Raw genomic sequence first — 13,499 nt, 5'->3', positions numbered from 1 at the left:
CAAGATGCAGTAATGGCATTACAGTCATTACCAGTAGTTCCAAAAAGGTATGGAGTTTCTAAGATTGATTTACCTCCTCACACAAAACTATTGCCTTCTATTTTAGATGCACCAGTTCTTGAACTCAAACCGTTGCCTGAGCATTTGAAGTATATTTACTTGGGAGATAAAGAGACACTTCCGGTTATCATTTCAAGTAAGTTAACAAAGACTCAAGAAGAAAGATTGATAAGAGTTTTGAGGATGCACAAAGAAGCTATTGGTTGGACATTAGCTGATATCAAAGGCATAAGTCCATCGGTGTGTATGCATAGGATTTTGTTAGAAGATGATGCTAAACCAAGTAGAGAGGCTCAAAGGAGGTTGAACCCACAAATGATGGAAGTTGTGAAGAAGGAAATCTTGAAGCTATTGGATGCTGGGGTGATTTACCCAATTTCAGACAGTAAATGGGTAAGTCCGGTTCAAGTTGTGCCAAAGAAATCAGGTGTCACTGTTGTAGCAAATCAAGATAATGAGCTTGTTCCAACAAGGATTCAAAGTGGATGGCGTATGTGCATAGATTACCGCAAGTTAAATTCTTCAACAAGGAAGGACCACTTTCTTTTACCATTCATTGATCAGATGCTTGAGCGGTTAGCAGGTAAGTTGTATTTTTGTTTTCATGATGGTTTTTCGGGATATAATCAAGTTGTGATAGCACCAGAGGACCAAGAGAAGACTACCTTCACTTGTCCTTTTGGAACTTTTGCGTTTAGAAGAATGCCATTCGGACTTTGTAATGCACCTGCAACATTTTAGAGATATATGGTTACCATATTCTCAGATTTTATTGATAATTGCATTGAGGTGTTCATGGATGATTTTACTGTGTATGGAGATTCATTTGATGCATGTTTGCATAATTTATCTTCTGTTCTTGAGAGATGCATTGAAAAAAATCTTTTTTGAATTATGAAAAGTGTCATTTTATGGTAGAACAAGGAATTGTTTTGGGGCATGTTGTTTCTAATAGGGGTATTGAGGTAGATAAGTCAAAGATTGATTTAATTGTGAATTTACCTTACCGCACAACTGTGAGGGAATCGCGCTCTTTTCTTGGTCATGCAGGTTTTTACCGAAGGTTTATCAAGGATTTTTCTAAGATAGCAATACCTTTATCTAGGCTCTTGCAACAAGATGTTAAATTTGAGTTTGGTGAAGAATGCAAGGAGGCTTTTGACAAGCTAAAGTTAATATTATCATCACCTCCTATTATTCAGGCTCCTAACTGGACTAAACCATTTGAAATAATGTGTGATGCAAGTAATTATACAGTGGGAGCTGTCTTAGGGCAGCGTGTGGAAAAGCTCTTTCATGTGATCTATTATGCATCCAGGACATTAAATTTAGCACAGTGCAATTATTCCATGACTGAAAAAGAGTTTTTAGCTATTGTTTTTGCTTTAGATAAATTTTGGTCATATTTGCTTGGTTCTAAAGTGATTGTGTTTTCTGATCATGCAACTTTAAAGTTTCTCTTAGCAAAGAAGGAAGCAAAGCCAAGGTTAATTAGATGGATTCTTCTTTTGCAAGAATTTGATCTTCAAATTAAAGATAAGAAAGGTGCAGAAAATTTGGTAGCAGATCATTTAAGCAGGTTAGTAACACAAGAGGATCCAATTCCTTTGCAGGAATTATTTCCTGATGAGCAGCTTTTTGAACTACAAGGTATGATCCCTTGGTATGCTGATTTGGTAAATTATTTAGTTACTAAAACCATGCCTTCTGATTTAAATAGAGCTAAAAAGGAAAAATTGAAAAGTGAGTCTAGGTATTATGTTTGGGATGAACCATATTTATGGAAATTTTGTTCTGACCAAATTATTAGGAGGTGTGTTCCTGATAATGAGATTAAGTCAATTCTGGTTTTTTGTCATTCATTTGCATGTGGAGGCCATTTTGGACCTAAGAGAACAGGTAGGAAGATATTGGATTGCGGTTTTTATTGGCCTACCATATTTCGTGATGCTTATATTTTCTACAAAAATTGTGAACAATGTCAAAGAACAGGAAGTATATCTCGTAGAAATGAAATGATTCAAACTCCAATACTTGTATGTGAGATTTTTGATGTGTGGGGTATTGATTTCATGGGTCCATTTCCTTCTTCTTTTGGTTTTAGTTATATATTGCTTGCTGTAGATTATGTTTCTAAATGGGTGGAAGCTAAAGCCACCAGAACTGATGATTCTAAAGCTGTTGTAGATTTTATCAAGTCAAACATTTTTAGCAGATTTGGAATTCCAAGAGCTTTAATTAGTGACAGAGGCACTCATTTTTGTAATAGAGCTGTGGAGGCATTATTAAAGAAATATGGTGTTTTTCATAAAGTGTGACGCGGAACCCAATGGAAATATATTCCATGAACTCTATGACAAGTTTTGGAGGAGATCAAAGATCAAACTAAACCCTCCCCTATGGCACCCCACGTTTATAAAGAAACGGAAACACCAATAATAGAGTAGAAGAATAAGATAAATGCCACAAAAGAATTGATAAGTTTACCTTAATTCTTGATGTAATTAGAAGAATGCAATCTCACACCCTCTAAAAACATGAACACGCCAAAGGCATGGAAGAAGAAAATCTCTCTTTTAATTTGATTGAATGATTATCTATAATTACAAAATAACAAGCTATTTATACTAATCTAAGAGGTCCAGATCCTTAAAGGATTTAGAGTTGGCTAAGGAGTAGAATTTAGCAAATCTAAACCAACTAAGGATAAGACTAACAAAATCATAACAACTTAAGGATTTGGATATCTATTCCAAATCCACTAAAGATTAACTAAATCTAAACAAAATAAGGCTAACTAATCAAAGGTGGCCGAAATATTGGAGGCCCAACCCATTAACAAAGCAAAAAACTCAAAAATAACTAACTAATATTTGAGAGGCAGACAGTTGCACGGTCTAGGGCGTGCCAAGGCGCACGGGCGTGCGCGCATTGTATGACTTCCTTCGCGAGAGGCAGAGAAGTGCACGGCCTGGGGCGTGCTGATTGGCACGGGTGTGCGCGCATGCATGAGTTTCCCTTGCGAGAGGCAGTAGAGTGCACGGTCTGGGGCGTGCTATCTTGCACGAGCGTGCTTCTACAAGCCTTCAAGTCAAATTTACTGTAGCAGACATGTCCAACTCAACTTGTGCTTCCATTAATGTGAGAAACTTAGGTGTTTCTTCAAGTTCTTCATAGCACTTGTTGAAAGCAAGGTCATGGAGCTCTTGTGTGATTTGTTCTTGAATGTATAAGGACATGGTTGCTCCATACTTCTTTGCACTACTCCTTATAATTGGTCCACTAGGAAGTGCTAATGGATTGCCATTGTTGTGGTCCTTGTTCCCTTGAGCTCTATAGGTGGTTGGTGGTAGTGGATCCGTATCATCCCCCCCTTCTTTAAAAAGATTTGTCCTCAAATCTGCATCCATGTCAAAGGGAGACAAATCACTAATATTAAAAGTTGCTGAAACACCATACTCACCTGGCAAGTCTATTTTGTAGGCATTGTCATTGATGCGCTCTAAGACTTGGAATGGACCATCTCCACGTGCATCTAGCTTACTTTTCCTTTGGTTGGGAAATCTTTCCTTGCAAAAGTGTACCCAAACCCAATCACCTGGCATAAGCACAAGTTTCTTCCTGCCCTTGTTTGCTTTGTTAGCATATTGCTTGTTCCTTTTTTTTATGTTGGCTCTAGCCTTCTCATGTAAAGACTTCACCAATTCTGCCTTTCTATCACCATCTAAATTAGAAAGTTCATTCAAAGGTAAAGGAACAAGATCTAATACAGCTAGTGGATTAAAGCCATAAACAAGTTCAAATGGACTAAAACCTGAGGTAGAATGTATGCTACGATTATATGCAAACTCAATGAATGGCAAACAATCTTCCCAAGTTTTTAAGTTCTTACCCACAATGGCACGAAGCAATGTTCCTAAAGTCCTATTCACAACTTCAGTTTGTCCATCTGTTTGTAGATGACAAGTTGTAGAATAAAGCAATTTAGTTCCAAGCTTACCCCACAAAACTCTCCAAAAATGTGAAAGGAACTTTGCATCCCTATCTGAAACTATAGTTCTTGGTACCCCATGTAATCCTACTACTTCTCTAAAGAATAGATCAGCAATATTAATGGCATCATCAGTTTTATGACAAGGAATAAAATGAGCCATCTTGCTAAACCTATCAACAACAACAAATATGCTATCTTTACCACGCTTAGTCCTGGGTAATCCAAGTACAAAGTCCATAGATATATCAATCCAAGGAGAACTAGGAACAGGTTAAGGCATGTATAATCCATGAGGCATAGACTTAGATTTGGCCTGTTTACAAGCAATACAAGAATTACAAACTCTTTCTACATCTTTAATCATATGAGGCCAATAAAAGTGTTCATTCAACATATCATAAGTCTTATGTACCCCAAAGTGTCCCATCAATCCCCCACTATGAGATTCAAGCACAAGCAATTCACGCATAGAACATTTAGGCACACAAAGTTTGATGCCCTTAAACAAATATCCATCATGTCTATAGAACTTATCAAATGCTCCATGCTCACATGCTACATATATGTTGCTAAAGTTAGAATCATTCACATATAAGTCTTTAACATACTCAAATCCAAGCAATTTAGAACTAAGAGCAGTAATTAGAGTATACTTCTTGACAATACATCAGCAACAATATTATCCTTTCCATGCTTGTATTTAATCACATATGGAAATTGTTCAATGAATTCAACCCACTTACCATGCCTTTTATTAAGCTTACCTTGACCCTTCAAGTGTTTGAGGGCCTCATGGTCTGTATGTATGACAAACTCCTTAGGTAGTAAGTAGTGTTGCCAAACATGTAGAGTTCTTACCAAGGCATACAACTCTTTGTCATAGGTTGAATAATTGAGTTGTGCTCCATTCAACTTCTCACTAAAGTAGGCAATTGGTTTCTTTTCTTGCATTAGGACAGCCCCAATTCCCACTCCAGAAGCATCACACTCAATCTGAAAAGTATTCTCAAAATTAGGCAAAGAAAGTATAGGTGCAGAAGTTAACTTCCCTTTTAGTGTTTCGAATGCCCTTTGTTGTTCTTCTCCCCACTTGAACCCAACTTCCTTTTTGATAATTTTTGTTAGTGGTGCTGCAATTGAAGAGAAATCTTTAACAAACCTTCTATAAAAACTTGCCAACCCATGAAAACTCCTAACTTCAGAAACTGATTTGGGAGTTGGCCACTCTTTGATAGCTTTTACTTTCTCCTCATCTACTTCAATACCCTGTGCATTCACAATAAAACCAAGAAATACAAGTCTATCTATACAAAATGTGCATTTGTTAAGTTTAGCATAAAACATTTCAGTCCTTAAAGTTTGTAATACTATCCTAACATGCTCAACATGTTCATTAAGAGACTTGCTATAGATGAGTATATCATCAAAGTATTGTGAATACTCAAATTTTGAGGCTCAGAAGGCCAGTTTTCCCGAACGCGGCGGTGGCGGCTGCCCTTAAAGGCGGCGACAGCGGCTGCAGTCACCTGTGAATACCCATTTTTGAGGCTCAAAGAGCCAGTTTTTTCGGACTGCAAACAGTCCGACCGGACCGAAGGCCATTTCAGAAAGTTCACCGGAAATATGCCAATATGGTACTTGAAATGTCCGGAAAATTATGGGGATCACAGAACTGGTCCCAGAATATTTTTTGGAGGTCCAGAACTCCCGAAAAAGCTCCCGGAGTGTTAAAGTAGCAAAACCACCAGGCACGGCGGTCCCGCCGCTGGCTTCCGGTGGCCCGAGCTGCCGAGCACCGGCGGCCCAGCCGCCGGCCACCGGCGGTCCGAACCGCCTAGCCCCGGCGGTCCAGCCGCCGGCCACCAGCGGCCCAGCCGCCGGAAGCCAGCGGCCCGAGCCGCCGAGCCCCGGCGGCCCAACCGCCGGCTATCGGCGGCCCGAGCCGCCGAGCCCTGGCGGCCCAACCGCCGGCCGCCGGCGGCCCGAGCCGCCGATCACAGGCGGCCCAGCCGCTGAGTCCCGGCGGCCCAGCCGCCGATCACCGGCGGCCCGAGCCGCTGAGCCCCGGCGGCCCGGCCGCCGAAACAGTTTTTTTTATTATAAATAGTGGCCCCAGGCCTTCTGTTTTCCACACTCAGTCTGTGTTGACGGACGCTCCTTCTCCCTTACGCTCCTTGCGATTCTTTACTGCTTTTCTGCATTTTTTATTTAGCTTTATTATTTTCTTGCTTTGTTATTTGGTCATTTAAAATTAAATTAATTAATATTCCCTTAACGAGGAGCTTAACCTGGAGTTAAGAAGTGGCCGTCGATTAAATCAGGTACATGAACTAAACTCTGCCTATTTAATTTTAGCATTTCATACATTCTTCTCTTCTACTCCTAATAATTCTATAACTGCATAAATGCATTCATGACATCTTTAGGCAAATAAACTGCCTCAAATAAATAAGTTTAGGCTAAATGCCCGGTTAATAAATAATCGTGGTATTAAAGCCTAAATCCGACAATATTGGCTTAAAATACCTAGTTAATTAATAGCTATGGTATAATCGCCTGTATTTCGAACAATCTGGCTTAAGTCCAATTAATCAATAATTGTGGCTAAAAAGCCTTAATCAATCACGTTTTGGCAACAAATTGCCTACAATTAAATCAATCACATTTTGGCAACAAATTGCCCACGGTTCAATCAATTTTTGGCAAACAAATTGCCTATATTAACCACTTTTTAGCTACAAATCGCTTAAATCAAAAGCTTTGGCAAAATGCCTTAGAACTAATCAATCTTTTGGCTAAAAGCCTTCAAACAATCATTTTGGCGACAATCGCCTAGATCACATCAACTTTTGGCAAAATTTGCCTAAATCAATTCATTTTGGCTAAAAGCCTTCAAATAATCAATTTTTGGCGACAAACGCCCAAATCAATCAAACTTTTGGCAACAAATTGCCTAAATCAAGCTTTTGGCTAGAAGCCTTCAAATACCAACTTTTGGCACAAATGCCTTAATCATTTTGGCGACAATCGCCCAACAAAACATCTTTTGGCAATAATAAGCCCAAACATCAATTTTTGGCAAACTAATTGCCTAAATCAATCCTTTTGGCTAAAAGCCATCAAAATCAACATTTTTGGCATCAAATGCCTAAAATCAAATCAATCAATTCTTTGGCAAAATGCCTAAACAAAATGCACAAAGCATACACACACTCATGCATTAAGCATACCCATTCAAAGCCCTTCAAAGAAGGCCTATCGAACTACGTTGACTTTGATCTTCCATTCAAACGGAAGTACGTAGGCACGTTAGGGATTTAACCCCGAGCGGCAAGTCGAAATCACATAAACATTTTTCATTGGTCCAATTGCATCATTTACCCTGCAAAGCATTTCATTGTTTTGGTTAGTTCATCAGCATGACATAGTCTCGGGATCCACCTCGGGTTTGTAGACCATGCCTTACATTGGGTTAATTAATCTAATAATTAGGTTAATTAAAAATTGGAGTCACTTAGGGTTTTTTCCTAGTTTACCCTAAAATAATTAAACAAGGTGGCGACTCACACACTCACGCGCATTTCTGTCCTTAATCATATGCATTCATATGCATTTGATGTTTTGGGGAGGGGTTCACAAGTATACAACCACAAACTTTCCTAAGAAGGCACGCAATACATGGTTCATAAGCCTCATAAATGTACTAGGTGCATTAGATAGTCCAAAAGGCATAACTAACCATTCATACAAACCATACTTAGTTTTAAAAGCAGTTTTCCATTCATCACCTGGTTGCATTCTAATTTGATGGTATCCACTCATTAAATCAATTTTAGTAAAGTAAGTTGCCCCATGCAATTCATCTAACATATCATCAAGTCTAGGGATAGGGTGTCTATACTTTACAGTGATTTTGTTGACCGCTCTACAATCAACACACATGCGCCAAGTTTCATCCTTTTTAGGGACTAGAAGCACGGGAACGGCACACGGGCTCATGCTTTCTCTTACCAAACCTTTCTCCTTAAGTTCGTCAACTTGCCTTTGTAACTCCTTTGTCTCCATTGGATTGCTTCTATAGGCAAGCCTATTTGGAATGTTAGATCCAGGGATAAAGTCAATTTGATGTTCTATTCCTCTTAAAGGTGGTAAACCACTTAGTAATTCATTAGGAAAGACATCATCAAATTCCTGTAACATAGAAACAAACATAGAAGGCAAACTTTCAAGGTTAGTGTTAGTTTCAGCAAATAAAACCTCTTTGTACCTTAGAAGCAATATGGGCTTCTCCAAGGCAATAGCACACTTAACCTCTCTAACTCTTGCATAAAAAGTCTGTTTCTTTTTCTCCTCTCTCTGTTTTTCTCTCACAATTGGGCCATTGATTTGTTTTGTTATTTTTGTGGCCTCTTTTCCCTCATTCTTACTATCTTCTCTCTTTTGTTCTCTCGAAACCTCACTCTCTTTTTTTCTCAAGGTCGAAACCTCTCTCTCTCTCTCAACTATCTTTCTTTGATCTTCATATACTTCTTGAGGTGATAATGGTACAAGAACCACCTTTTTCCCTTTATGAATCAAAGAGTATCGATTGTGGAATCCATCATGAAGTGCTCTTCTATCATATTGCCATGGTCTTTCCAACAATAGATGTCCAGCTTGCATAGGTACTATATCACACAAAATTTCATCTTCATACCATCCAATAGAAAATGGCACAAGTACCTGTTTAGTCACTTTTACTTCCCCACAATCATTCAACCATTGCAACCTATAAGGCTTAGGATGCTTGAGACAAGTTAAGTTCAGTTTGTTTACCATGTTTACATTAGCAACATTAGTGCAACTACCCCCATCAATAATAAGAGTACACACTTTTCCACTAATCAAACGTCTAGTGTGAAATATGTTCTCACGTTGCTCAAGGCTTTCTTCTTTAACATGCATGTTCAAGGCACGTCTAGCAACTAAAGCTTCTCCATGTTCAGGAAGTATTAAATTTTTTGAATCATCATCATTATCATCAATTAAATTAGGCATATCATCATAATCACTACATTCAGATTCAGAACTAACATTCCCATCATCTTTAGCAATCATAACTCTTTTATCAGGACATTGAGATGCATAATGCCCTTTCCCCAAACATTTAAAACATTTAATTTCTCTAGAAGGGGTTGTAGAGTTAGAAGTACCTTTGTTGCTTTTGAATGGAGTTTGGACAGTCTCTTTACCTTTTGAAGTTGAATCTGTCCTTTGAGAATTAGAACCCTTAAATTCCCTCTTCTCACCTTCTTTGGGCCATTTAGATCCCCATGTGTTGTTGGAATACTTGTTAGTGTTGGATCTTCCCTTTTTCTGTCTTTCAAGTTTCATGGCCATATCTATCAGATCCTCTAAGGTATCATATCTATACATCTCTAAAGCATCAGCAATGTCTTTGTTTAGACCTCCAAGGAAACGTGACATGGTGATTTTCTCATCTTCCTCAATCTTGGCTCTAGCCATGCAAATCTCCATCTCCTTGTAGTATTCTTCAACACTCCTTCCTCCTTGCACCATTCTAGCTAATTTATTGTGTAAATCCCTAAAGTAATGAGTAGGGACAAATTTTTGGTGCATTAGCTCTTTCATGAGCTCCCATGGTGGTACGGGTCGTAATCCCTTCCTTCTTCTTTTCAATAGCAATTGTTCCCACCAAAACATAGCATAACCTTTGAATTCAACAGCAGCAAGATGAGATTTCTTTTCTTGAGAATAGTTATGGCATTCAAAGATTTGTTCTACTTTTCTCTCCCATTCAAGATATTCTTCAGCATTGTTGTTGCCTTTGAATTCTGGAATCCTCATCTTTATTGATCCCAAGTCCCCATCAAGTTTATTAGGATTGGTCTCTTCACTCTCTTCATCATGGTCTTGAAATCTAGTTTGTGGACGAGTTCTAGTTGTATTAGAGCTTTGTGAAGCTTTTATCTCTTGCAACTCTTTCCTCATGTCTTGGACAAGATTATTGAAGGTTCTAAACTGTCCTTGAATTGCTTCCATGAAAAGTTTCAATTGAGGATCTTTAATTGGAATTCCATCATTACCATCTCCAGATTTGCATGTACTCATGGTTAGTATTCAAAAGAAAACACAAAAGATTTGGATTGTTGATAAATCACTCCCTCACGTGTTTACACTCTTGTAATCACTCCTTGCAATTCTTCCAATTGAACTTCAGAATCTTAGTTCAACCCACCAACTCAAAAATCACGTTTAGAAACAAGGAATAAAACTTAACAATGAAAAGCAAGCACAATTCTAGAAAGAAGACTCAAAACGAGATGGATAGTAGCACAAGAACATAAACAATGCACTACCTTAATTATCAATTAGAGTGTAGTAAACAAGCAAATACACCCTAACAATGTAATAGAAGCAAAAGAAAGTTCACACAAAAAACAAAGAAACTAGAATTTAAAAGACAATTTCAGGATATAATATATGAATTTAGTTTACTACAAAGCAAACTAAATATGGACCTATTTAATTCTACCCAAAACAAAGCAAGCATTCAAAGAAAATCAAAAGAAAACAATTTGTTTAATAGGGTCAGAACCGTGCATGGGCGTGCTAGATGGAGCACGGGCGTGCGTAAATTGGCCTAGTCCAACAAGTGGAAGTCAGAAACATGCACGGGTATGCTTGAGGTGAAGCACAGGCGTGCTGCCTTGTTTCCCTTTTCAATGCTACCCAATTTAAGTAGGATTCTTAGATTTGACAAGGATTGTGGTAGATTTGCTTAATCTCAAAAGATATGGTCAACCAATTCTTGTTATCTTATCCACAAGTAGTTAAGATTAGGTTTTATCACAAGATTATAGTGGATAAACTGAATCCCATAAAATATGGTCAAATCCCTTAGGATTAGATACAATCCCACAAAATATGGTCAAATCTTCTAAGGATTAGGAATAATCCCACAAAAAATGGTCAAATCCCACAAAATAAGGTAAAATCCCCTTTGAATTAGGATCAAATCCCTTGGATTCAGGAACAAAATCAAGATCCACACAACAAATTTCAAGGGTGGACGAAAATTTTTTTTTCTATACTTTTTTTTTTTTTTTTTGGAAGAAGAAAACAATCACAAGAACAAGAAGAACAAGAAAACAAATAAACAAAAACCCTAGAGCTAAGATAAATAAGAATTTACCTTAATCTTTGGCTCTGATACCAAACTGACGTGGAACCCAATGGAAATATATTCCATGAACTCTATGACAAGTTTTGGAGGAGATCAAAGATCAAACTAAACCCTCCTCTATGGCACCCCACGTTTATAAAGAAACGGAAACACCAATAATAGAGTAGAAGAATAAGATAAACGCCACAAAACAATTGATAAGTTTACCTTAATTCTTGATGTAATTAGAAGAATGCAATCTCACACCCTCTAAAAACATGAACACGCCAAAGGCATGGAAGAAGAAAATCTCTCTTTTAATTTGATTGAATGATTATCTATAATTACAAAATAAAAAGCTATTTATATTAATCTAAGAGGTACAAATCCTTAAAGGATTTAGAGTTGGCTAAGGAGTAGGATTTAGCAAATCTAAACCAACTAAGGATAAGACTAACAAAATCATAACAACTTAAGGATTTGGATATCTATTCCAAATCCACTAAAGATTAACTAAATCTAAACAAAATAAGGCTAACTAATCAAGGGTGGCTGAAATATTGGAGGTCCAACCCATTAACAAAGCAAAAAAACTCAAAAATAACTAACTAATATTTGAGAGGCAGACAGTTGCACGGTCTAGGGCGTGCCAAGGCGCACGGGCGTGCCAAGGCGCACGGGCGTGCGAGCATTGTATGACTTCCTTCGCGAGAGGCAGAGAAGTGCACGGCTTGGGGCGTGCTGATTGGCACGGGTGTGCGCGCATGCATGAGTTTCCCTTGCGAGAGGCAGTAGAGTGCACGGTCCGGGGCGTGCTATCTTGCACGGGCATGCTTCTACAAGCCTTCAAGTCAAAGTTACTATAGAAAAGTCAAATTTACTGTAGCAGACGTGTCCAACTCAACTTGTGCTTCCATTAATGTGAGAAACTTAGGTGTTTCTTCAAGTTCTTCATAGCACTCGTTGAAAGCAAGGTCATGGAGCTCTTGTGTGATTTGTTCTTGAATGTATAAGGACATGGTTGCTCCATACTTCTTTGCACGGCTCCTTGTAATTGGTCCACTAGGAAGTGCTAATGGATTGCCATTGTTGTGGTCCTTGTTCCCTTGAGCTCTATAGGTGGTTGGTGGTAGTGGATCCATATCAAAGTGTCTACAGCTTATCATCCTCAGACTAGTGGGCAGGCTGAAGTATCTAACAGAGAAGTGAAGTCTATCCTAGAGAAGACAGTGAAGCCGAATAGAAAGGATTGGAGCCTTAAACTTGATGATGCTTTGTGGGCTTATAGGACAGCCTATAAGACACCCATAGGTATGTCCCCTTACAGGCTTGTTTTTGGTAAGATGTGTCACCTTCCAGTTGAGATAAAACATAAGGCTTATTGGGCTGTTAGACATTGTAATTTGGACCTAGATACTGCTAGTGTGGAAAGAAAGTTACAATTGCAGGAATTAGAGGAAATTCGGCTTGACGCTTATGAGAATTCTAGGATCTATAAGGAAAAGACAAAAGCATTTCATGATAAACTCATATTAAGGAAGCAGTTCGTGGTTGGGCAAAAAGTTTTATTGTATAATTCTAGATTGAAATTAATGCCAGGTAAGTTGCGTTCTCATTGGATTGGACCGTTTATTGTTACTAATGTGTTTTCTTATGGTGTTGTTGAAATTCAAAGTTTAGGAACTAGTAAGGTGTTTAAAGTCAACGGTCAGAGACTCAAGCCATTTTATGAGGGGTTTCAAGACCATTCATTGGAGGAAATCAAATTGAGTGATCCAATTTATTTGGATTGAAGAAGCTTTGCTATGACTTTGTCGAGCTAACGACGATAAACAAAAGCGCTGCTTGGGAGGCAACCCTTGGTGGCTAGCTGCCACAATAAGATTTGTTTTATTCTTCCTCTGATTTTATTTTGTTTGCCATCAAATTTTTATTTATTTATTTGTTTGTTTATTTATTTATTGGGAACAATAAATGAACTAAGTGTGGGGAAGGGAATTAGAGTTTGAAAGCTGTGATTTGGTGCTAAAATTCATTTTAAATGACAAATTAAGTGGGTGGATGGGTCAAATTTAAAGAATTTTTATCTTGACTTAGAGCAGTCCTTTGAGAAATTGAAAGACTTTCTTGATTTGTTTAGAAAAGTTAAATTGATTAGCTGGTTTCTCTTGTGCATCTAAAATAACTTGTTGACTTTATTGATTCTTTTTGGCATAAGGTCTGAGGCTTGACTTAATACTGGATAAACGAATGAATTGCATGAACATAACTCATAGCCAT

The 13,499-nt window shown here is 38.2% G+C and overlaps 1 pseudogene; it reads left to right on the top strand.

The window, feature by feature from the left end:
• LOC149497612 (uncharacterized) overlaps positions 1-13,012 on the top strand; it is a 32,078-nt pseudogene extending 19,066 nt beyond the window's left edge.
• The last annotated feature ends 487 nt before the right edge of the window (positions 13,013-13,499 follow it).

Source organism: Jatropha curcas, chromosome 3, assembly GCF_041381405.1.
Source record: "Jatropha curcas cultivar XTBG-Jc1 chromosome 3, XTBG_Jcur_1.0, whole genome shotgun sequence".
NCBI classification, from domain to species: Eukaryota; Viridiplantae; Streptophyta; class Magnoliopsida; order Malpighiales; family Euphorbiaceae; genus Jatropha; species Jatropha curcas.
The sequence above is the reverse complement of the archived record's forward strand: the minus strand, read 5'-3'. Positions and strand labels throughout refer to the sequence as shown.